The following is a 24707-nucleotide window of genomic DNA, read 5'->3' as shown; positions in this document are numbered from 1 at the left end:
GTAATTTGGTAGAGTGGGTGCAGGCTTTGTGTATTTGTAGCTGACAGCACTGTTGTTGTTGACTCACTGTAGTTGTAACAGGGCAGGTGGCGAAATGTGCAGACAAGAGCCCGAATTCACTGTGTGCAAGTCAGTTATCCTCCACTATGTTCTGCCTTAATCTGTTGTAGCTCTTGATAGGGGCATTGTACCCGTCTAAATGATCTTGTACAGCTTTTCCCATAGACCCAAAATAGGAGAAAAGCCTTAATGAAGCTGGCCCTGTGTGCTGCCTCTGTCTGTTTATAATTCTTTTTATGAGGTTGGTTGCATTGAAAGGAGACACCTGAGGTCTCCCCCCAATGTCCAGCTTTGATGACCAGGCAGCATCGTTCATCTTCCCTGGTGGTCGTCCTCTGCAAGAAGAAGAAGAAGGAAGTAACATACAAAACATTATCCCTGCTATGTTTAAATCAATTTTCCTTTAAAAATTAGACTGCACAATTTATTATTAGAAATATTAACCAAGAATATCCCCAAAGAAGTATTTTCAGATCACATTATTCCATGTTTCTCCAGTACAGTGCAGTTCAATGGGAATTTGTATGTGTGAGGTAGGTAGAGTATTCTGTTCCTCATTCTGCACAAAACCAACCTTCCTGATACTAAACCAGGATTACGATGCCATCAGGTCACCCCGGTGTAGCTGTTCTGTTACATAATCTCCTTATTCTATGCTGTACTCGTCTGGGTTAGAAAACACTTTAGGGTGCCTTTATATAGTGCTGACCTCTTACAATCTGGAAGAAACTCCCCTACTTCACACGGAGCTGCCAATAGATTGCCACAGAAATCAGAACCTTTATATAGAAAGACATAGTAGAAAAATAAAATTGCCAGAGGGGTGGGGGACTCTCATCATGTCACCTTCCTGACAGCACCCTGGATTCCTTAAATTTTCTACCTTGCCCCTCCATTAAGGGAGAGATCCAGAATCTGACCTTTGTAGTATAGTCAATAATGCCATTTATGGCAGGCAAATGAAAGTATTTGACAGGGACTTCAGAATCAACCCTGCTAAGTATTGCCCTTCCTAACACAAATATGAGGGCTTCAAAAGCTCCCTTTTCTAGTCTTATATATCACAAGTTGTTTATAATGAATGTACCCATGGGCACATTTATCTTTTGTGTTTAGCATCTACCAGAGGGCGCAACACCTGCTGTGTTAAGTTTAGTGTCTGCATGGAGGGCCAGCCTAATGGCTCAATGGCAGTCCAGTACATTGCCATGAAAGAGACCTAGGCTTGATTCTGTACTACTACTACTACTACTACTACTACTACTACTACTTCTCTAGGGTTGATTATTTATGCCTGATGGGAGTCCCTGTCTGGCAAGCTGTTGGCCCTCTACAGATCTGGTTCTGAGTGGAGTCACGAAGACACCAGATCTGTAGAGGGCTAACAGACTGCCAGACAGGGAGAGAATGTGATTAAAGGGGTGTTCCTCTCTCCTCTTCAGGAAATCCTGAAAACAGATAATGCTGTATACTACTAATAGTTTTATTAAATAACCACAGTATTAATCCCATCCCCCCCAATGCAGATTATGACATTCCATGTCAGATTATACAATAACAAATTAAAGACAGAATGATAAGTCAACATTAAGGGCAGTATATAAACATTCAATATTACATTAACATAGAATAAACTTCTTAAATCCCATGCCATGTCAATCAAAAAGACATCTATACATAGAAGGATGTTTAGCTAAATCTGGCATAATGGTTTTCATGATCCCTCTTGCCTAATTCTTGTTTGAAAGAGTAAATAACCATTCCCTATCTACTCAATCCACCCACTCTTAGTTTTATTAATCTCAATCATATCCCCTCTTTAGTTGTCTCTTCTCCAAACTAAAGGGCCCTCATCTGTTTAGGCTTTTTCCATAAGGGAGAATTTCCATCCCCTTTATCATTTTTGTTACCTTTTCTATGTCCACTATGTCTTTTTTTTTAACATGAGACCAGAACTGCACATAATACTCAAGGTGCAGTCGCACCATTGGATCTATACAAAGGCATTGTGATATTCTAAATTTTGTTCTCTATTTTTCCAAATAATTCTAACATTCTATTTGCCTTTTTGATCACCACCATACATTGAGCAGATTTCAAGGTATTGTCTACAAGGACTCTGAGGTCCTTTTTCCTGAAGGGTGATTCCCTAACCCAGGACTCAGCAAGCATCATGTGCCTATAGTTGGGATTATTTTTTCCTACGTGCATTACTTTGTACTGTTGTGCGTCCCGGCCGCGTGGGTGCCGTGACTGGGCCTGCTCACCTCACGCTGCCCTCAACTAGCTCCGGTCTCACCGCTGCTGCCAGCTCCCGCCGTCCCCGTCGCTCACCACGGCCCTCTTCGGCTTCCTCCACGCCACAGGCCTCGCAGTGGAGCTCTCATCGGAACTCTGCATCTTCGGCCGCCTCGGCCCTGCCCCTAGGCATGCGCACGGCCGACATTCTCCAATATAAAGGGCCAAGCGCGGGAACACCGATGGGGGCGCAGATTGATGACATCACTTGAAAGCCCTATATATAGAGAGGCCCTGTCCCCAGGACCTTGCTTTGGCAATTGGGTCGACACCGTGGTGTAGTAAGCTTGCCTAATCCTATTCCAGAGTCTCCGTGTCCTTAAGTCTCCGTGTGTTCCTGTATCCTTACTCAGTTAGTATCTCCTCGGACTGATCTCTGGTACTGACCACTGCCTGTCTGACTATTCTCTTTGTCTTCTGAGTGACCATTCTCGTTTGCTGCCTGGAACTGACCACTGTCTGCCTGACCATTCTCTTCGTCTGCTGCCTGGAACCGACCCTCACTTGCCTTGACTACGCTCGGACTGACCTTGGTATTTGACCCCTGCTTTGGCTGACCATTCTGGACTGATGCTCTGGCCCTTGCACTTCACTCGGACACTCTCTTCTGGCCTACCGTGACTACCAGACCAACCTGCTTGGAATCCACCTGCGGCCTTCACCTGACTAGACCCGCAGGCGCTGCCTGCCTCACTCGGAGAACCTTTCTGAACTGTTACCTCCCTGAGGTCTCTGGAGCTTCCAGTTCAGGTCTGGTCCATCCTCTCTGCATCAGTCGCGCACCCTTGCTCGTGGTGGGCACACCCCTCTGCTACCTTTCTGGGAGACCATCTGAGGCCCACCTAAGTCCAGGTGGTCCGGTTACCCAAGGGCTCAACCTACGGAAACCCCGGACTGTTATTGGCGAAGCTCCAGCTAGCCTCTTGTCTCCTCGTGTGCTCCTCCTCCTGGTGGCAGGCGCTGTCTGGGTCCGACCAGAGGGCCATACCAATCCTGCACCAGGCCAAGGGTCCACCTCCAGCACAACAGTACTTGTCTACATTAAATTGCATCGTCATTTAGATGCCCAAGTTTCCTTCTGCAGTTCATCAGAATCTGCTTCTGTTTTAACTACTTGAAACAATTTGTGTCATCTGCAAATTTCGTCACCTCACCTGATGGCCTTTTCTCCAGATCATTGATGAATATGCTAAATAACACAAGTCTCAGTACAGACCCCTGGGCACTCCTTTCTTCGTTAAGAAAACTGATCATTTAGTCCTACCCTCTGTTTCTTTGCTTTTATTCAATTATCAATCCACAATAGGACACAGCCTCTGATCCCATAGTCTCTTAATTGTCTAAGGATTCTCTCATGGGGGATTTTGTCAAATACTTTCTGAAAATCCAAACAGACTACATCAACTGGCTCACCTTTTATCCACATGTTTGACATTTATACCTTCAAAAAAAATCTAGTAAATTGGAAAGGCAAGAGTTCCCTTTGCAAAAACAATATTGACCCTCCCTCACTAAATCATGTTATCTGTGGTCAGTAATTTTGATTTTTAAGACTAGCTTCTACCATTTTGCCCAGCACTGACATCAGGTTCACTGATCTATAGTTTAAAGAATCACCTCTGGATCCCTTTTATAAAAATTCATGTCATATTGACCATCCTTCAGTCTTCAGGTACCATGGATGTTAAAATGATAGGTTGCAAATCACCAGAAACAGGAATCTAGGATGAATACCATCTGGCCTTGGTGATTTGTTATTCTTTAATCTATCAATCTGATTTATTATATCCTCCAATTTCAGAGTGGTTTTTGTTTAGTCACTCAGTCATCACAATCAAAATGTTTCTGGTGTGGATATGACCCCAACATCCTCCTCTGGAAAAGAATTCAATAAGTAGTGAGTTTGGAGGAGGAGAGGAGATGGACAGTTTCCTCTTCTGAAATTTCAGAAAAAAGAAAAAATGGCAGGGGCCAAAAGAAAGGGAGGAGAATGAAGTGAGGAGTTTGGAGGAGAACTCACAATTAATTTTATAATCTTTTTTCTAGTCTTAGAATAGGCTGAGAGTTACTATGCATGTCATGTATGTGTTAAGGCATGCCAATTTGACTTTTCAAAGGTTTGTACCATGATATATGTCCTGGAAAAGTGGCACCAAATTATTTAAATTGTCAGAGAGTAAGTAAGAATAATAATGAAATTACAGTGTAGTAATCAGTGGAATAAAATCAGATTTAAGATCATGAAAAGATATGTAGGCCTATTTTTCATATATTAAAAAAAGTCAGAGAAGCATTGTGTGCTTTTGAACCTGTGCTTGCCTGGTTTTACAAGGCAGAGAGCTTCTCTGCTTCGGATCATCCGAGTTTTCAGTCATCTAGATATTACCCCCGACTACATCTAATTTCAAACCAAAATGACAGTTTAGTTTGGGAGACAAGATGGGTACAAAGAAGTAAGTAGTTGCCATTGCTGCAGTAAGCCTCTGTGCTCCTGCAATCACCTATGTTTATGTTGAAAAGAAACCCTGCCTCCAGTGCGTTCACTTTATTGTTTTCTGTATATTATCTAAGATAAGGTTTTGTTTAACTTGGGTCCCCCTGTTGTCTTAATGTTTGCTCTTCCATTTTGTTTGTGATATGCCCATGGCTTTAGAAATTTTGCCCTCTAGACTTACTCTCTCTTCACAATATAATTTTTTTAATTTAATATATACTTGAAATTTTGTATTTTTAGCCAAACATCATCAATAACAACCTTTTGAGTTTGGTTACTATATATTTTTGGTGTAGATGCTGTCAACCTTATCACATTTCATTCCATTGCTTCACTTTGATAGTAGACAAATAGATAGCCTTCCTTTTTTTTCTGCAAAAGTCATCAGTAACAAACATAGAATTTACTACAAGCTACAGCTAGATCCACAAGCAGGACAATTCACCAGGGATTGGTCATTTTCTCTTATTTTTTGGATTTTTTTATCACTTACATACTGCATAAAGTGAACTTTTTTTTTTAAAGGATATTTTTTCATATTTAATTTATTTATATTGGATTTATATTTTTATATTGACTATTTTTATATATGTTTTATATATGTTTTATATATGTTTCATTTTTAATGTTCATAGGTTTTAAACACCTGATGCAGGCATAACTTGCTGAAATATGACCATGTTCGGGGGTTTTTAAGTTCTTTTTACCATTTTTTTGTTTTATGACACACATTCTTTGTTCCATTTTATTCCATTATTTATTACATAATAATACTGTCATTGTTTATGAACCCTCTTTGTGGTGGTATTGTTTTTTTTGTTGCCTGCTCTCCTCTCTGACAGTTCCTTATCGTGTGCTCAGCTTTTTATCTTCCCTTTGTGCCTCAAATTATTGCTTTTGTGGGCCATCCCAATGGCTCAGTGGCAGTGCTCTGCCGGAGGTCCCCAGTTCAAATCCTGAGTTGGGTCTTCTTCTGCAGGGGCAGTGTTCATGGTCCCCGGTGAATGAGAGAGGGGGAAAGAGTTATGAATGAAGTCTCATGGCACCAGGATCCCAACCCCGGATCTTATTTGAGCTGGAGGCACAAAAAAGGATGTCGGAAACTGCAGGATCAAAATAAATAAATAAAAAGAGGGTTTTTTGCATGGGAAAGTTTAACTAGTGTTTAAACTTAAGGGAAGATTGACATTTTTTGGAAGTGGTAATAGCTAGAGTGAAAAAAAGTTTGTTGCAACTGACTATTCCCCCCCCCCCCCCATAAAGCATATAAGAGTTTTAAGTGCCAAAATCACTACTTCATTTAAGGAATAGGAGGTTTCCAGCTTCAGCAGTGCTCTGGCCTAGATCTATAGCAGCGTTAAATAGGAGTAAATTTGGGTTTCAGGGCTGCCACAGGCAAATAAGAGTGAACAGATATTGGTAAGCAGGTCTATACGTGGACTAAAGAATATCAATAAAGCGTCTGTGCTTTTCAGGCTATGACCAATATTTTTTTTCTTGCTGAATATCTGCTTGTACATTTGTTACTAGTCCTGCTTGTGCTCTGCTAGCCCGTCAGCTGTTTTGTTTTGTTTTTTTTTCTTTTTAAGGCATCAGATTGCCTAATTCCACATCATGATGACTGTTTACATGGATTTTCCCCCCTGACCTCCGATTCACTTCCCTGAATTTTGTATCCAAGAGATGCATCGCCTCCACAGTTTTTCAACATTTTGTTTTGGTGAAAGAAAGGGAGAAAATATTCTGGGCTGCTTAGAAGCATGAATCAGTTGTGTTAAATCTTGGAAAAAAGTACAAAGAATTCCTCCGCCTGCCACATCCTGGTCCCACTTTTGACTTCGAGACAGACCTGACGTAGCCTCTTCTCAGCAAGCTATGCAGTGTGGCTGATGAAATTTTAACTTTAAAACAATTGGACATGAATAATCCAAGGAGTTCACTCGTTCTTGGCTTATTCTCATCTTGCAAAAATAAAGGCTGAATGCAGATGCTGTGTGTTTGCTTTCCCTCAAACACCGTTCCCACATTTTACTTGCTGTTAAACATCTGTTTAAATTGTGAATAATCCAAAGGTTGTAGTGAGGACTCTTGCACTAATTTGAAGACTTTAAAAGATTCTTGGTGGAAAAGGAGTACTGAGGACATGAGAGACTAATTCCCAAAAAGCATTAACCATAACGCTTGGGGGAATTCTACATGCAAAAATTGAAAATTCTGCAAAATTCTGGTTACCTTATTGTAATCACTGTCTTTGAATAATAATTAATTTAAAATACAATATAGAAAAATTATTCCTTATCATCCTGCCAGACTAGTCCAGACAAATGGGCTACCCTCCTTCACTAGCAGGTGGTGGTAGAGCACATAAGCTTTTTCTGATGTCACGTTCCCCTATTTAGCTGGATGCAGTAGGAAAGAGTAATTCTCTGCCTCCTGCAATGGAAGGATTTTTTTTTGCTTAGCTTCCAAGACAATGGCCCAGTGGGTCGATCTTCTTGGGAAGGGGCCTAAAATGAAATGAAAAAGGAGGACGATGGCCAGGATTGGTTGCTCTTCCTTCAATGGAGAAAAAAGAATTCCAGTTCCCATTTGGGCCTGTTCTGAAAAGGCCCTTCACCCAGTAATGGGAGCATGGAGATATACAAAAAAAAAGAGGAAGAGACTGAGAAGGAATGGCTATTCAGAAGCAGTAATCAGGATGATGTTGACGGCAAGGAAGATAGCCACATCACTGGCATATATCAGAGTATGGAAGATCGTTGAGGTTTATCCCCCCTTCAAAGCCAAATTGGCTTCAAACCTAGAATTTCTGCAAGCTGGTTTGGAAGAAGGGTTAGGATTAGACTCTTTAAAGCTATAGATGGCAGTCCTGTCATGCTATGGGGGGGGGGAGGTTGCAGGTGATCCCTTGGCCTCATACTAGGATGTAATTTACATTTTCACGGGGTGAAACGTGCGTCTTCCAGTCCAACAGGTGATCCCATCTTGGGATCTGTACTTAGTGCTGAGATCCCTAGCAGTAGCCTCCTTTGAGCTACTGAGGGGAGGCATCGGTCAAGCGCCTAGTATTGAATATAGTATTCCTAATGGCCAAATGTTCAGCCAGAGGAATTTCAGAGCTCCAGGCTCTGTCATGTACAGATCCTTGTTTTGATGTTTTTGAAGGACCTAGTCACCTTTGGCAAGTGCCTTCCTTTTTACCGAAGGTGGAGTCTGAGTTGCATCTGAATCGAGCAATATTGCTGTCCATATTCAAGAGATGGGAGGGTACAGGGTCAAAGGATATATTACTCTTTTTTTTTGCTTATGCGTAGGGCCTGCTTAAGTACCTGAAAGTCATGAATGCCTTGGGGAAGGCAGCCTGAAAAGCATCCGTCACAAGGTGAATTTAAGGAGGCAACCTCTCAGCTTATATATATATATAAAAAAAAGGTGGGTTTGCTCTGTCCATGACTTGATCACAAGCCTTGTCATGGACAGAGCAAAGACTAGTCTTACGACAGGATACATGCAAGGTAGACACATGGGTTTCTTTACATTTATTTGTCGAGCATTACAAGTTAGACATTCAAGCCAAGTATTTGGTATGAGAATCCTGAAGATCGTGACCATGTCCTGATTAGGTACTGCACAAGCATATTCCATTCATCTGGACTGGTCTGACAGGATGATAAGGAAGGTGAATTGTAAGCATACCTGTTAATTTCCTTTCCTTGCATCCTGACAGGCCAGTCCATATCCCACCCGAGGAGCCATAGTGCCTTTTTCTTGTTCAGAAATATTTAGGAAGTCTCCTAATATAGGCATACAGAGGAGCAGAGAAGGAAGAACAAGAGAACCTGTTTGTGGCACTTGGATGAATATATGTATAATTTTTGTTTAGAGATTCGGGGTGGAGAGAGACGAAAATCAAAATCTGTAGCTTAAACAAAGTTTTGGTCAAGAAACTACTGACATGCTTTCCTTCTGAATCCAGCTATAAGGGGAAATTTGTCAGAAAAAGGCTTATGTTCTCTGCTTCTACCTGCTAGCAAGTAAGGATAACCCATTTATCTGGACTGATCTGTCTGGACTCAAGGAAAAGAAATTAACAAGTAAGCTTAAATTTCACCTTACTCAAAATGAAGAATTTTAGCAGAATGTCCCCATTTTAAAGCCTGGTCTCTCTCTTCTCCTTTCAACCCCAACCTCCCCCTCCCCCCTGACTTGATACCATCAGTTTCCTTCCTTCCCTGTCTCAAACCCATATTTCACATTCTTCTTCTCTTGGGCTTAGCTCACCCCCACCCTCCCTCCCTCCCACCATGTTCAAACCTACCCAGGTCTTTTCCCTCCCCCCCCCTCCCCACTTAAACTTGAATCACTCCTGAAGCCTGAGCTCTCTGCATGCCCTACTCCCCCTCCTCAGCTCGAAATAACTCTATCTTCAGCCTTATCTCATGACCCCCCCCCCCCACACAAACACACACACAACTTTCCCTCTCTATCCATTGCCCCATGGCTTGAACCCCTCACAAGTTTCTCTCTTTGCCCCAGCTCTCTGCTCGCTCAGACCCCCAGCTCTCTCTCTCTCTGCTGTCTCTCTAGCTCTGTGTCCACCATCACTTATCCCTCTTCCAACTGGCCCCCTGAGGTCTGTCTCCTCTGTCTTCAGCCTGCATGACTGCTTCCTTCCAACCATGTAGTCAGATGTTAGTGTCTTCCCCTCTGTCCGATGCTGCTGCAGGCTCCTTCGGGCCTACTTGGTCAATGCTGCTGCTTCCTGTTTACAGCTGTGTTGCCCACACAGCTGGCTTCTGGTCCCCATGTCAAATTCCATGGGGCAAATGCTGAATTCTGCATGGAAGGAGAATTCTGAGCAAATTCTGCTTTGTGCAGTGGCGCAGAATTCACCCCCCGAGTTTATTACATACAACAGGCCAGGGTTTCAATTCTTCTTTGAAAATTCTAACCACATCTGTCTGCTTAATGTTTTTTTTAAATGGATTAATTCTTCCCCAGTTCCTTTTTGTTAGAATACAGCAATGATTGCACGTCTGTGACCAAAGTTTCACATGAGAGAAACACAATTTCCAACTGAAAATGCGAGTCCTACTGTTATTGGCTCTCAGTACCTTAGTGATTGGACATAATTGGCTCTTTATGGCACCTAAGATGGCAAAGATTTTTACCAGTGTGATTCTAATTGGCATGCAAATAGCTATACATTAGAGAATATTTTGTATTCATTTGCTCATCTTTGCTCCTGTTATTGCCTGTAATTTGTAGGAACCCAGAGACCACCTCCATTCATTTCATTTCTTCTGTCTCCCCCCAAAACCTTGACAACCTGTTTAGCTTCCCTCAGCATTTCCAGAAACTCAAATGACTTTTCCTTCATCTCCTCCTTTCCCTGCCAATATGGGGAAAGGGAATATATATATATATATGAGATTTTTTTTAATATCTTATTTATTTCTTTACATTTAGGAAACGCTGCTACCAACCAGCAATTTACAAGAAATAAACTGGGCACATCATGTTTCAATCATATAAAGAAATAAAATATAACTCTCTCCAATAAAAAAAAAAACATTCAGTCATTTAAGCATTTAATCCCCCACCCTCAATCAGTCTACAGAAATATATATAAACCTTTGCCCTTAGGTTCTAAATATAGTCTTTAAAACACTACAAAAAATGGTGGTTATAAATCTCTGGGGTAGGAACCAAAAGTAGCTCATGTAGAAAATTGAGGCGATGCATTTGATAGTTCTAATCCCACTCCAACAAGCTAATAGCTCCAGCGGCTTCATAGTACTTGGTTTGAACTTTCAGTTGTTCCATGACTTAGGAAAGCTGTAGCCTATAAATCTTACACAGACGACTTAGAATTCCTTTTTGCTCACTTTTGATAAGAAATTCAGAATTCCTCTGGATAGCCCCTAGCTATGCTCTGGAAAGATGTACCTGTCTGTTTAATACATTAGTCCATTAACCTTTACTAGCAGGGCAGCTGAAAGGGTATTAAGCACCCTAGCTCAGTGGTTCCTAAACCTCTCCTGGAAGACATTTGGCCAATTGGATGAATGTGCATGAAGTAACGTTTTTCCGACTGCAGGATGGCCCCATGACTGGCCACTCTCACCCAGGATACCACCAGTCCTCCCTGAAGCTGCTTAGACTCCTTTATGGAAGGAACGCCACCATCTCTCTCTCTCTCCCATTCACACTGCGCCACTCCCTAGGGCATGTGCGCGCAAGACAGCCCTGCCTCCGTAGGCCCCATGGCAGGAAACCTGAAACAATACCAGTAGATGACATCAGCACTGGCTGGGGATTTAAACCCCAGCTACACTCAGATTCTACCTCAGCAACAGGTCCTCCTGCTCCTGCAGTGGGTGTTGCTATTGTGTTTTATGCCGTGCGTATTTTTTCCTTGCCTTGCCTCACTTGTGTGTTGGTCCCCAGTGCCTTGTCTTTGTCTTGTCTGTCCGTCTCTGCCTGGCTTCTGGTTCTGACCCCTTCTATGGACATTGACTCCTCTTCTGGACTGCTGCCTGGCCTGACCCTAGCTTGGACCTCAACCTGTCTACCTGCTGCCTGCCCTGCCCTTGGCCTGGGCCCAGATATTGTTTTCTCGCTGCCTGCCCTGAGTCTGTCCGATACTCGACTACCTCTTACCGCTCCTTACTGGACTCTCACCAAAGCCTAGCCGGCCCCTGGAACCCAAGGGTTCAACCTGTGGGGGATGGTATAGGTGAAGCCCTAGCTCTAATCCAAGTAAGAGAAAATCTACCTGCTGTCAACGTGGGCCTAGTAAGTTTGCCTGCTAGGCTGCTCAACCGTGCCACAGCCCAAGAGCTCACATCCTTGACTTATGAGACAAAGCGCATTTGCATGCACATTAGTTTCATACATATTCATTGCAGATATCCTGAAACTTTGACTGCCTAGGTGAATCTTCAGTGTGGTGTACTCTCTCCTCCCTAGATAACTTTCAGGCTTACAGGCTCCTCCATTTGAGATTTTGATAATTAAACTCAACAATAGTTATGACCCCATTACCACCACAGCCAGAACAATCCTATAAAAAAGCACATAACTGGACAACATACTTTTAAATATTAAACTTTGTTTCATATGCACACATATATAATACAAATATGTTTCAGAAATTTGTCACAGTGTCTGATAAATGTGTTGTCTGATTTTTAATTGCACAAAAAAAAATCAAGAAATACCTAAATCTATAAATGAAAAGAAATCCATATTGCACTGGTTGATGGTAATCTCTGAAATAACTGGCTTGGCTAAATGAGGATGTTTCCTCTTAGTATTCTCCATAGAAAAAAATTACAATTCTATTGTCACCTCAGTAATAATAACACAATTTCTCTCCATTACCAGGCACTTTGTGATGTAACACAAAACCCTGCAGTAATGTCACTCACAACCCATATAGCATAGCATACCTGCCATACCAAAAGAGCACTAACTTCTAGAACTCAAACCGCAACAATTCTAGATGAAAAGGCAACTCTGCAAATATTCTACTGAGTCCTAAAACACCAATAAATCCCCTTATTGGGAAAACAGAGCAGGCCTTGGACTACCCAGGATCCCTGTACTGAAACTACATGTTAGCAGAATACTTGGCCTTGGTCACACATGCAAAACACAGGCCCTGTCCAAATATAGAATAAGTGACCACAAATTAGAAATATGCAGACAAAAAGTCCATATTTCTAACACCCCCCACACCCGTGGTCATTTTGACCAGAGAGAGCACCAAGCCAGAACCAAAGGAGCATTCCAGGCACCATTAGACCACCAGGCATGATTGGGAGTGTGTGTGTGTGGGGGGGGGGGGGGGGTTAGGATAGGTGCTACTGCTGGGGGTGGGAGCAATTTATTGGAAAGAGAGGGCTTGGGTGGGGTGGCAGGAGTTTGCAGCACAATTTTAAAACTTTTTTTTTTTTTTTTACTTTTCTCTTGTGAGCTGCCTATAGAGGCAACAGGGGAGGGGGTAGATGGGAACCTTACACAAGTTGGACAGGGAGGAGGATCCTTTCAGCTGTGATGGCCCTTTAAGAACTAACTCAGGAGCATTGGGGTATGGAATGGTGTCCCACTGCCCCGGGCAAACAGGCCGATTCAGTACGGTGCGCTCAGCCGAGCGCACCGTTTAGCACCCGTTTGGCCGTACGTCTATTACCCCTTGAAAATGCGTGGCCAACCTCACGAAAAGCAGAAAAAACTGCTTTTCTGTACACCCTCCGACTTAATATCATAGCGATTATTAAGTCAGAGGCCCCAAAAATAAACAAAAATTTTAAAAAATCTGCCCACTGGTCTGCAGGTTCGAAAACGGACGCTCACGTTTGCCGGCGTCCGTTTTCTGAACCCGTGGCTATCAGCGGGTTCAAAAACAGATGCTAGTAAAATTAAGCGTCTGTTGTTGGACCCGCTGACAGCCACCGCCTCCTTATTAGCACGGGCCCTCATTTAAATACAAAATCGTGCGCCCAGGAGAGGGGCCTGGGCGAGCGTCGGGAGAGCGGGCGCTCAACACAGAGCACCGGCTCTCCAGCAGTTTTTAACGAATTGGCCTGAAAGTTAGCTACAACTACTGAGTTGTAGCTAACTTTCAGGAAAATAATGTAGCTTGTGTTTTTTGAGGCAAGCTGCATTATTTTATTAGCATAAAATAATGTAATGAGCTGCTTTGCATGCATTTGCAAAACACATGCATGCAAAGCAGCTCATTACCATACAAGTGCTACTTTTGTAGTTAAATATTTAAAATACCAAGCATTATTGCTGCATTAGGCATTTAATGCACAGTAAACACCTGATGCGGCTTTAAAAAGTGACTTGCCCAAGGTAATAAGGAGCATCAGCAGGGATTTGAACTCTGGTTTCACTGTTCTGATCCCACTGCTCCAATCACTAGGTCTACTCTTAAATTGTGCAACTTCTCATGTCTGTGGGGCAACTTCTCATGTCTGTGGGGCAGCTTTTCCACCCCTCTCAATGGTATACGCACAAACTGTTTTGGCTTTGCCTCAGGATATCACTTTAGCAAATCTCAGCAGCTATTCTTTCTTTGAAATAGCTACTAAGAAGGGAGGTTAAGGAAACTGGGAAAGATTAGGACAATATTTATTATTATTATTGTTACCTAGCAGGATAAACTGAGGCATAAGGAGGTACTGTATAGCTTCCTGTCTGTAGTCACTGGGTAGAACTATATGAGAAGAGAAATAGACAGCCAGGCTAATATAGAGCTAGGGACCTCCTACTAGGGAGATGCTGCATTAGCTCGGTGAAAGAACCCTTGGTTTAGAACTAGAGGGGGGGGGGGGGGGTACAAGTTCAAATCCTTAATTATCTGGATGGGAAAACTGATTATAATGCAGTGAAGTGTGGCAAGGTGTACAAAGCCCTCTCAGTCACACAGATCTGGGGCGGGAGCTCATGACTCTTGATTTCCTGTCCTCATTTTTACCTGCGGATGATGCAGACTCTGGTCTGCCTGCTCTTCTGGTACACCAGGCCCGGCTTTCTCCGCACCTGTTCCAGGAAGGCGAACAGGAATTGGCATCCGTAAGCTCTCTTCAAAGGGATTGCCTTTGATCCAACAGATCAAATGCAGCTGGTCCTGTCCTGGCGCGTTTGATGTTTAGAGGTTTCCTGGGGAATAGAAAAGGTGTCTATGTTTGGATTCTCATCCACCCAGGCATAAGGAAGACAGAATGTCAATGGAAGGGTGTGGTGATTGTACCCATTAATGGACTCATTCAAGCACAGATCTAAAAAGTTACGGCTTGAAATCGAAACGCCTCATCTTTTATGATGGTTTCTATACAAAAGTCTTACAACAGCCGGTAAACGGAGTAAATTGTAGAAAAACAGGAGCAATGTGTATGAAGGCTTTCCAAATGTGAGCGAATATTTATTGTAAACATAGATTATGTGTGATGTTTCTCCACACATAAGAGAATTACATACAGAACACCACTTTTCAATGAATAGAGTAGGATTGTAATAGTAATATTTGATACCTATAAGAAATTTGTATTTGCCCTTACAGGCAGAAAATATTCTAAGATTCTTATTTGTGTTTCAATTTGAGCTGCTGCAGGCTTTTACTATCAGCTTAATTAGTCACACCTTAACAGGTAAGAGAAACCCTTTGTAGATGGTGGGGGAGGCTGATTTGTGCTAATTAATTCTAGTAAAAACTGGAATGGCATAAACTGCTATGGACTGGATTCTTAAAATATCAGGGGAGCCCAGAAATGAAATAATATATCTTGCCAGTGTTTATCTGCCTTTGGTCACGTAGAGTAGACGACTATATACCCATATATTAATGCTCTAAACCTAGATACATCCATACAGATGCTTACCACGTGCATGCCAGAGGATTCAGTTCTACCTACACGTTTCTTAAAGCACTATTCTAAGGAAGTCAGAGTTGGCCATCAAGTTTAACGGGAATATTTGCCTTTCTCATCTTTGTAAACATAAACATTTCCAAAATGCATTATACAAAAAAAAAGTTTGTTTAGCAAGCTGTCTGCCTCACTCACTGTCCTGACACATTTTGTCCTTACAGAACCATGTTGTCCTTAATAGATCATTTTGCAAAAAAATTATTGGCTGCAAGTCTAAATCTGCCCCTAATTAAACAAGTTCTACGGTATAATGGCAAGAAGGGTCAGATTGGTGAGCCTAGCAATCTTGTGCCTAATAAGGTAACATCCTTAGTATAGAGCAATTGGGCACCCTATTGTGAAATTCATTAGAAGACCAATCAAATTAATATGTAAAAATGCTAATTCATAGAGATTAAGTTCGATGTTATCCATTTCATTAAAAGAAGTGGCATACCTTGATACATAAAGGTTTTTTTATGAGCAAAATTCTTGTTAATTATGTCCTCATTCAGTCTAATCTGTGTTAGAAAAAGTCCCTTTATTAGTTCAGAATAAGTTCATAAATTGCGTTGGCACCATCTTTCTCTCTCTCTCTTCATCTCCCCATTCCTTTCTCTTTCTCTCTTTCATGCTCAGGGCTGTGACTGTTTTGGGACCAGTCCCAAACGTTCACCCTTGATGCTGTAGCGTCTCCTAAGGTTAGCAAAACAGGCACTTCCCTTCCCTACGTGAAGTTCGCTGAAAATGTTTTTTGTTCAAGCAGCTCCGTCCTCTCTACGCCATGGAAACATCCCCCCCCCCCCCCAAGAACAAACAAGGAAAATGCCAAGCCCGTAGGAGGTATGTGATCATTTTCCATCCCTTTCCCTGTCTTCATTCAAACCCCAAATCAATTCAATTAAGAGAGAGCATAATTCTCTCCTTCTCTCTGCTCCTGAATGGCAATCGGGTCTTTATCACTTTTATTAAATGCCAGAGAAAACTCGGTCACTGCGCTGGGTGAGCTGTGGGGAACTAGTTCCAAGTTCCCCTCCTTTCCTTCACCCGGATCCAATTTATTTTGTCCACTTTAAATGCTCCCTGGGGAGTGATAAATAGTGGGGAATAAAGGAATGAACCTGGGGGGGGGGGGGGGTTTGAAATTGTGATCATCAATTACCGTACTTCTGTCTCCAGGGCCAGCAGCACTGTTGGGATGAAAGGTAGACCCTTGTTCAAAGGTCAGAGAGAGGACCAAGGAGGTAGGTTTTTAAATGATAAGTTAGGCGAGAACGAGTGGTTTACACCTTAAGTGGAGGCAGAGGATTTCGTACCTTTTATAAGACTATTTTTTTTCTTACGACGACTTTACGTAAAGAACCCACTCTTCTTTAATGCAATTTCTCTGCCATTAGTGTGCTGAACCCACCTCATTATCGCAGGATGATGCTCCGTAGTTACAATGTGCATACGGCGTGTTCCGCAAGGCTCCTTCAAATCATTTAAAACTCTGCATTTCCTCATCGTCCAGAGGGGAAGGTGGGGTTCGTGTGTCAGTCTGTCTGTAGGCTCTGCTCGGTTGGGTTATTGGGTGGGAGAGGAGAGGGCCTTTGCACTCCCTGCCCTGCTGAAGGGGAAGGGTATCGATACTCCGCCCCCCTGCTGGAGAGGGGAGGGAGAGTCGAGGGGTACTTTACACTTCTCGTTCTGCTGTGAGGTGGGGTGCAGAGGGCAGGGCCGTTGCTTCTGGCAGACTAGGCAGTCACCTGGAGTGCCAAAATTTTGGGACAGCAAAATTCGGACGGCGCGAGGCCTAGAGAGGCGCTGCGCCAGAGCGAATACAGCCAAGGAAGGGAGCGTTGTGCTGGAACCACCTCCACTGGTAGGGAGGGAGCGCTGTCCCAGAGCTTCCACCAATAGGTAAGTTGAGGGAGAAGGGTGCATGACTGAAGTTTCACTTAGGGCAACAAATGCTCTCTCTCATCAGCCTTAGCAAAGGGGTAGGAGGGGGAGAAGAGGCGAGGAAATGTCTGCACTGCGCAGTCTACCAGGTGGGGTGCCTGTACTGCCAGCCCTGACGATTGGGTGGTAGTGGGGGTATAGAAACTCCTGCATTTCTACCTCTGCTGATTGTGTGGGGAGACTTATGAATTTCCAGCCCTGTCTTGGATTCATTTTCATGTTCACTCTGTTTATTGAAAACCAGTTAAACCAGTAATAGAAGAGTATGTAAACCAGAATAAAATAGCTGCAATGGCGATAACCATAAAATACATTTTCCATATTTTTTTTTCTCTCCTCTCTGGAGCAAACAGAAACTGCCTCAGAAACTCCCTACCCGTTCTCCCACCCCCCTATTTGGTAACACTCCCATCATCTAATGTTCCATGGGTCAAACATCTAAAACTCACATGTAGTTAGGAATCTCACTACGTACTTTAGGTGTCAGCACCTTTTAATGATATATAGTATCTACCATACCTGAATATAATCCTTTTTGATGTACCTGAAAGGTGGAATATAAATCATAGAAAGTCTGCGGCTCCTACAATCCTTGTGGATTTTTATTTTGGATTTAGAGAGTTCTTTTAAATTTGTAACATTAAAGGCTCGAAGAGAGAATAATTTCCAACTCGCATCCAGCGGTTGATAAATTTAATTCTAGTGAATTTGGTGTGAATTTTGTTCTGGAGGAAGATTATCCCTTTCTTACCCAGAAAAGGGAGTCATTTCTTGCGTCATCTTGGTATCCCTTAGCCCAAAGGATTCCATTGCCAATCCAGAAATTAGAGAAGAAGAAATAGATACCCAGTCAGTATCGTAACCGGGAAGAGAGGAGGAGAATCCGAGCTACCACACCAGGTAGCGAACAGTTAAGAGAGGTATCCTCAGGGCACACAACAGACGAAGGAGGAGATAAGTGGAGAGTTCAAGATCAAGCATGTGGATCCAAGTATTTTGAAGGGGAAATAAACTGAGAGAGGAGGACCCCATATTCACAGATTACCCAGGAAGGCTTTATATTCTATCCAAGGTTGAAGGAGGGACCCTGAAGGAGAGATTATGGGATCACGAGCTTCACAGATTTAGCATTTAGAATTTGCTTTTTGGACAGTATCTAAGGGACTTTGTATCTCATACCATATTTTCACTGAAGGTTTCATTAGTAGTTTGTTGGAACACCATCACAGTGTCCAGCTTGTTTTTTGGCACTCTGATGAGGATTATATAGCTATAACACCAGGGCCTAGGAGTTGTCATTCCCTCCTACATTGAATCCTCCTACCAGGGATAAAAGAGAGAGAGACAGTGCTATTGGGACTTAGCCCTGGTACTTTGTGTGTCCTGTGACTCTCTGAAGATCACCTGAGTCAGGGTTACAGAAGTATACTTGAGTGTCTCTCTTGTGGTTAGAAACACTAATTCAGAATTATGGTCCTTGATTTGATCTCATCCTCTATCCTCTTTCTAGGATATTCTTACTACTTGGGGTTATATGCATTAAGTTGGTCCAAGCCAACACTCCTGTTTTATTTCTCAATTTGGTACATTTGGGAGTTTCCACCTGTTTCAAACTGATAAGAGTTGACGAAGCTGCTGCAACCTGAAGATCTCTAATGGGCTTTTTATTGAGTGTTACATTCCTAGGACATGAAGTCACAGATCCTGGGAACTCTCATTGGAATGCATCAGGCCATATGCTGTCTGGAAAAGATATCTCATTTTAATTTACCAGCAAACACCCCCATTCAATAGCAATCAGATGTTAACTTCAGAGTAATTAGGAAACCACTATAAAATGGAATTCTTCTCTGAAGAAAATTTCACTATGAAACAAAACACAGCTCTGGAGTAAGATCAACTGAGTTCAGTGTGCAGAAGGTGCTACAAAAGCCTACGAGGGACAGCTGCACCAAGATTTACGATGCAAGAGACAAGGTCCAGGAGTGATACTTTTGCCCCATAATGCATTGTTGCTGATGCTGGTCCATGGATCCTCAGCATTTCTAAGCTTAGTGATAATGTTTGGTGCTCTGCTGCACTGCTAAGGAAGGTAAGCTCCGAGATCAGAAATATCTTTAGAGTTTCTGTTTACCAAAAAATGGGAAAACATTTAGCGTAATATTTGTATTTTCAGTGATTTTGTTGTCTAATGTCTGCTTGTTGAATTTATCACAGTCTGTGTCTTTTTAAAGTCCTTTAATCAGTGGTGGGACATCTGTTAGCTTTGAACTTTCTCACTCTAAACAACCTGAAGTTGTCAGAGGAAATGTAGTTCATGTTGACTCGTGTGTGACACTAATAAAGTGATACTGACTGGTTTCACAAGAGAGGATATTTTTGAAATGTGTTATTCCTGTTTCACAGGAATAACACGTGTCATTTTAGTACATCCTGTGAGTGATCTGCGTGTACTTCCTACAGCAAATCTGTCAGACTGGAACAGTCTTTCCAGCAGATTAATTCTTCGGACATGGGTTTCTTTAATTGGGCTGCATTGCATTTTAAAATGATGTTTTCTTTATAAACGAATAAGTATTCATGAGCTGGATACAGCTGTGGGTTTTTGGTTTTTTTTTTTTACTAACTTAAAATACAGAGCATGTGATCACATGCACTAGCAGTGAATACTTAACAGATGGTTCTGTGGCAGAGCACAGATAACATGCAGATTACTGTGGTTATAAGGCTCAGGAGGGTCGCTATGATTGAATAACATACAGTGACTTATGAGCCCTTTTTGGTCTGGGGGAGCAGAATAGCACAGCAGAGCTGTTCTACCCTGGACTAGATTAATAAAAAAAAAATAATAACCAGGGTTTGTAATTCAATTCTGGCAAACCTGTCAGGCCTTGTTAACACTTTGTAAAGTTAATTAAGATTTGCCATTTCATTTTACTGTAACTTACAATAATACAAAAAAGTCTCTCTGTCTGAATATTTAATGTTGTGGACCTGTTCCATAGCATGCATTACTTTATTGTATGTGGCATTTCTACGTGGCACTTTTTCCCAAAACTATATACACCTGAAGGAATGGACTAGGTGGCGATAAGGCTGGATGGACATTGAGTTAACTTTTGAAAAAAGCTGTTGAACCGACCTATGACTAAATGGTAAATCTGCGTGTTGCCCTGTGAAAGACCTAGGTTTAATCGGTGGGGGTAGACTCTGAGAATTATAATATGACCTTTGATATGAATGTGGGTTACTTTGAGATGTCATACCCATGTTATAATGATCAGGCCTAAGCACTGATGTGACACTGCAAATTTTTACTAATGGAACCCTTGGTCTGAGGTCTTCTTTAGGTATCCATGGACACACAGATAATCTTGAGATTTAAACTATCTTCACTTCCCCTACAGACCACTAGTCCCAAGGTTTCCAGGATTCCACATGGTGCTAGTGAGGGACGGGAGCACTCTCCTAGACCCTGGGTATTGATCTTGCACAGTCTCTACAGCAAATAGGAATAATAACGCTAGGCTCGAGATGAGGTTCCAACATAACCTTTTACTGATAGATGTATATGTATTCTACTTTATAAATCGCCTAAGTCTTTTCTTCTTCATACAGTCCATAGGGTAAATCTGTGACTCTGCAGTTCCTTCCCAACCAGCTTCCCTCCCAGCTTAGGGGGCATTTTTAAAGCTTTTTTTCTAAGGGATCTCTGCAGAGGCAGGATGATGCCACTGCAGGCATGTGGATAAAGGTGAACCGGTAGATGGTAGTGTATTTGGATTTTCAGAAGGCGTTTGACAAAGTCCCTCATGAGAGGCTTCAACGAAAACTAAAATGTCATGGGATAGGAGGCAATGTCCTTTCGTGGATTACAAACTGGTTAAAAGATAGGAAACAGAGAGTAGGATTAAATGGTCAATTTTCTCAGTGGAAAAGGGTAAACAGTGGAGTGCCTCAGGGATCTGTACTTGGACCGGTGCTTTTCAATATATATATAAATGATATGGAAAGGAATACGATGAGTGAGGTTATCAAATTTGTGGATGATACAAAATTATTCAGAGTAGTTAAATAACAAGCAGACTGTGATACATTACAGGAAGACCTTGCAAGACTGGAAGATTGGGCATCCAAATGGCAGATGAAATTTAATGTGGACAAGTGTAAGGTGTTGCATATAAGGAAAAATAACCCTTGCTGTAGTTACACGGTTAGGTTCCATATTAGGCGCTATCACCCAGGAAAAAGATCTAGGCATCATAGTAGATAATACTTTAAAATCGTCGGCTCAGTGTGCTGCAGTAGTCAAAAAAAAAAAAGCAAACAATGTTAGGAATTATTAGGAAGGGAATGGTTAATAGAACGGAAAATGTCATAATGCCTCTATATCGCTCCATGGTGAAGCCCGCACCTTGAATACTGTGTACAATTCTGGTTGCCGCATCTCAAAAAAGATATAGTTGCGATGGAGAAGGGCAACCAAAATGATAAAGGAGATGGAACAGCTCCCCTATGAGGAAAGGCTGAAGAGGTTAGGGCTGTTCAGCTTGGAGAAGAGATGGCTGAGGGGGGATATGATAGAGGTCTTTAAGATCATGAGAGGTCTTGAACGAGTAGATGTGACTCGGTTATTTACACTTTCGAATAATAGAAGGACTAGGGGGCAATCCATGAAGTTAGCAAGTAGCACATTTAAGACTAATTAGACAAAATTCTTTTTCACTCAACACACAATAAAGCTCTGGAATTTGTTGCCAGAGGATGTAGTTAGTGCAGTTAGTGTAGCTGGGTTCAAAAAAGGTTTGGATAAGTTCTTGGAGGAGAAGTCCATTAACGGCTATTAATCAAGTTCATTAGGGAATAGTCCCTGCTATTAAATGCATCAGTAGCATGGGATCTTCTTAGTGTTTGGGTAATTGCCAGGTTCTTGTGGCCTGGTTTGGCCTCTGTTGGAAACAGGATGCTGGGCTTGATGGACTCTTGGTCTGACCCAGCATGGCTATTTCTTATGTTCAATTTCTTAAATTCAGTTCCCAATTTACAATACCTTTGATAAGATTTCTTGGTTTTCAAGTCTCTGTTTCTTTTCACTCCTTGTTGTACCTGATGGGTACCATTTCAGCTCCTTTCCTGAACATCCAGTGGATATCCAAAGTGCATCTACCACGGTGGGGTGCCAACTCTTCTCCTCCTGGGCACTGGATGGGTGTCGAAGCCTCTCTCCCAACGTCAGGTAGATAAAATGACTCTCTCAGGTGAAGCGGTTCTGATAGAATAATAGCTTCAAACCAAACAAAATCCAAAGTAGAAGGAAGAATGGATTGAAAAATTACTATCAATCAGATTCTCCCCACCCCCAAAAAAAGAAAATAACTTCCTCTTTAAAAGAAACAAACACAGCTTCTTCATGATCCAGGCATCAACATGTAGGGTCTAGGAGGAGCTCTTTCCCCCAAAATAAAACTAAAGTAACTAAAAGAAAACCCTCCTGCTTTCTCCAAACCAAATTAAGAATCCACAGTCTCACCAGGGATCCCCTGCCTTTTATAGAGGATGGCAGCAGCCAGTGCAGCAGTCCACACCTGCGAGCTGAGAGCAGATGCTATGCTCCTCTGACCCTTACCCTGCCTACCTGATCTTTGTAATGAACGACATAAAAACTAAAAAAAAAAATGTAAAAAAAAAATATATATATATAGCACTAGGACATGTCAGATCATACTTCACTTCAGCATTAAATAGGGAGACCCATAGACTGTTTTGCTCAAACAGGGTGAGACTACAAGCTCATGCATTACATGCATGAGCTTGTAGTCTCTACTAATATCCTTAATAAAAACAGCACTAAGATCCCATGGGGTAAAACTAGTGTAACCCTATGGTTAGGCAATGGCAGGATCCAGGAGTAACTCTGCAGAGAAACCCCGGTGGTTGGATACAGAGAATAACTGGGCAGGTGTGGGAAGGATCTGGGCTCGTTCTCTTTTTCCTCACATGGGAAGGAAACTGTACAAGTATGAGAGCCTGCCTAAACAAAGGAAGAGAAAAAAATCAGCTCGGAGATGTCTCATCTACCTTGCCACACTAGTTTGACACAGTTTGTTTAAGAACTCACATAGCCATGTAAGGGCTATTCCAGGACCGGATCTCTTGTACTGAAATGAAGCCAACTGGTCACCCTAGATCACATTAAGATGTGAATCACATGTAGGGTGCCATTTTATTTATTTTTTTTAAAGAGGGGGAACTGGGCATGACTCTCCTGTCCCCCATCCCAGCACAGGATGTGCTAAACAAAAAGTTCCTTTGCTGCTGGAAATAAACAGTAAGCTCTTGAAAAAAGAATGCTGGGCTTGATGGACCCTTGGTCTGTCCCAGCATGGCAATTTCTTATGTTCTTATGAAAAGTCAGAGAGGCCAATAAGATTTCTTGTTTTGTGAAGCTTGTGGAAGAATAAGCCAATTGCAATCATTCTTTCATTTGTTCAAGAGGGGTAGTATCAGAACCAATAAGATTATTTCAGTTATAGGCCTAGTAGCCAATGGGGATGCTAGCTTTTCAGAGCCTGTCAGTTGATGCGAGCCAGCCAATAGTGAAGTGCCTCTCGCCGAACAACTGAATGATTTAGGGATGTGCCAGCTGCCATGTGCAGCGTGCTCATAGCTGGGTCGGCCTGGCAGGAATCTGGATACGCTGCAGAGTAGTTCAGTGTAAGAATTGTACAGCCAATGAGATGTGCGTCCTCACTGGTTCACTGTTAAGTCCTCTGTGCTTTAGCTTAGCCTTTTGTTTTTTTAAATGTTGGGCATTTGTAATTCTTCCTTTCTGTGGTTTCTAAATGTAGGGGCTTTTGCAGCTTAGATGTTAAAAGACAGTGAGAGAGGCAGACCGGGGGGGAGGAGACAAGGAGAAGGGGGCTGAAGAAAAGGTCAAAGGTTACAGTCTGTATATCCCCTCTCCTCCCTAAAATTGAAATTTCTCAATAGTGCTAACAAGTGTGCAGCAGGACCACACGTCGGTTATCAGATACGTATATTCGTGTACTTTTTCTGTTTTAAAATTTAATTCAAAATAGTTTAAAATAACTTCAGTTTGAAAAGTCACACCGTATGGAAGTTAAATTAATATTTAATTGAATTTAACTCGCACCTTATCATTGGTGAAGGTGAGTTACATTTGGGTACTGTAGTTACTTCTCCGTCCCCACAGGGTCACAGTCTAAGGCCTGATTTTACTGGGAGCCTAACTTTCCAACCTATCCGCCGTACAGCATTTACGTGCAAAAATGGATGTGCTGTGATTACCGCTAGTATTTTATAAACTGTGTTTGTGGGAGCTGCACAATTTATAAAATACCATTTTAGTTCTGAACCAAAAATTATATACACGTATGTTTCAGCGTGCATGAATATTTATAATGCTAGAAAATGCATACTTTCTCTACCTATTTTATGAACATATGTGCATATAATTTGGTGCATAACAA

At 42.2% G+C, this 24707-nt stretch overlaps 1 protein-coding gene across 7 annotated transcripts in view; it reads left to right on the top strand.

Annotated features, from left to right (window-relative positions):
- STRA6 (stimulated by retinoic acid 6) overlaps nt 1-24707 on the top strand; it is a 102603-nt gene that overhangs the window by 9976 nt on the left and 67920 nt on the right. Inside the window, exon 3 of one of the 7 annotated variants that reach the window (XM_029574713.1) lies at nt 22343-22453. The exons of the other annotated variants lie outside the window; for them this stretch is intronic. The gene's annotated coding sequence lies outside the window, so the exon portion shown is untranslated. The remainder of the gene's footprint in view (nt 1-22342; nt 22454-24707) is intronic. 7 annotated transcript variants of the gene reach the window in all.

Source organism: Rhinatrema bivittatum, chromosome 13 (assembly GCF_901001135.1).
Source record: "Rhinatrema bivittatum chromosome 13, aRhiBiv1.1, whole genome shotgun sequence".
In the NCBI taxonomy this organism is placed as follows: domain Eukaryota; kingdom Metazoa; phylum Chordata; class Amphibia; order Gymnophiona; family Rhinatrematidae; genus Rhinatrema; species Rhinatrema bivittatum.
The sequence above is the reverse complement of the archived record's forward strand: the minus strand, read 5'-3'. Positions and strand labels throughout refer to the sequence as shown.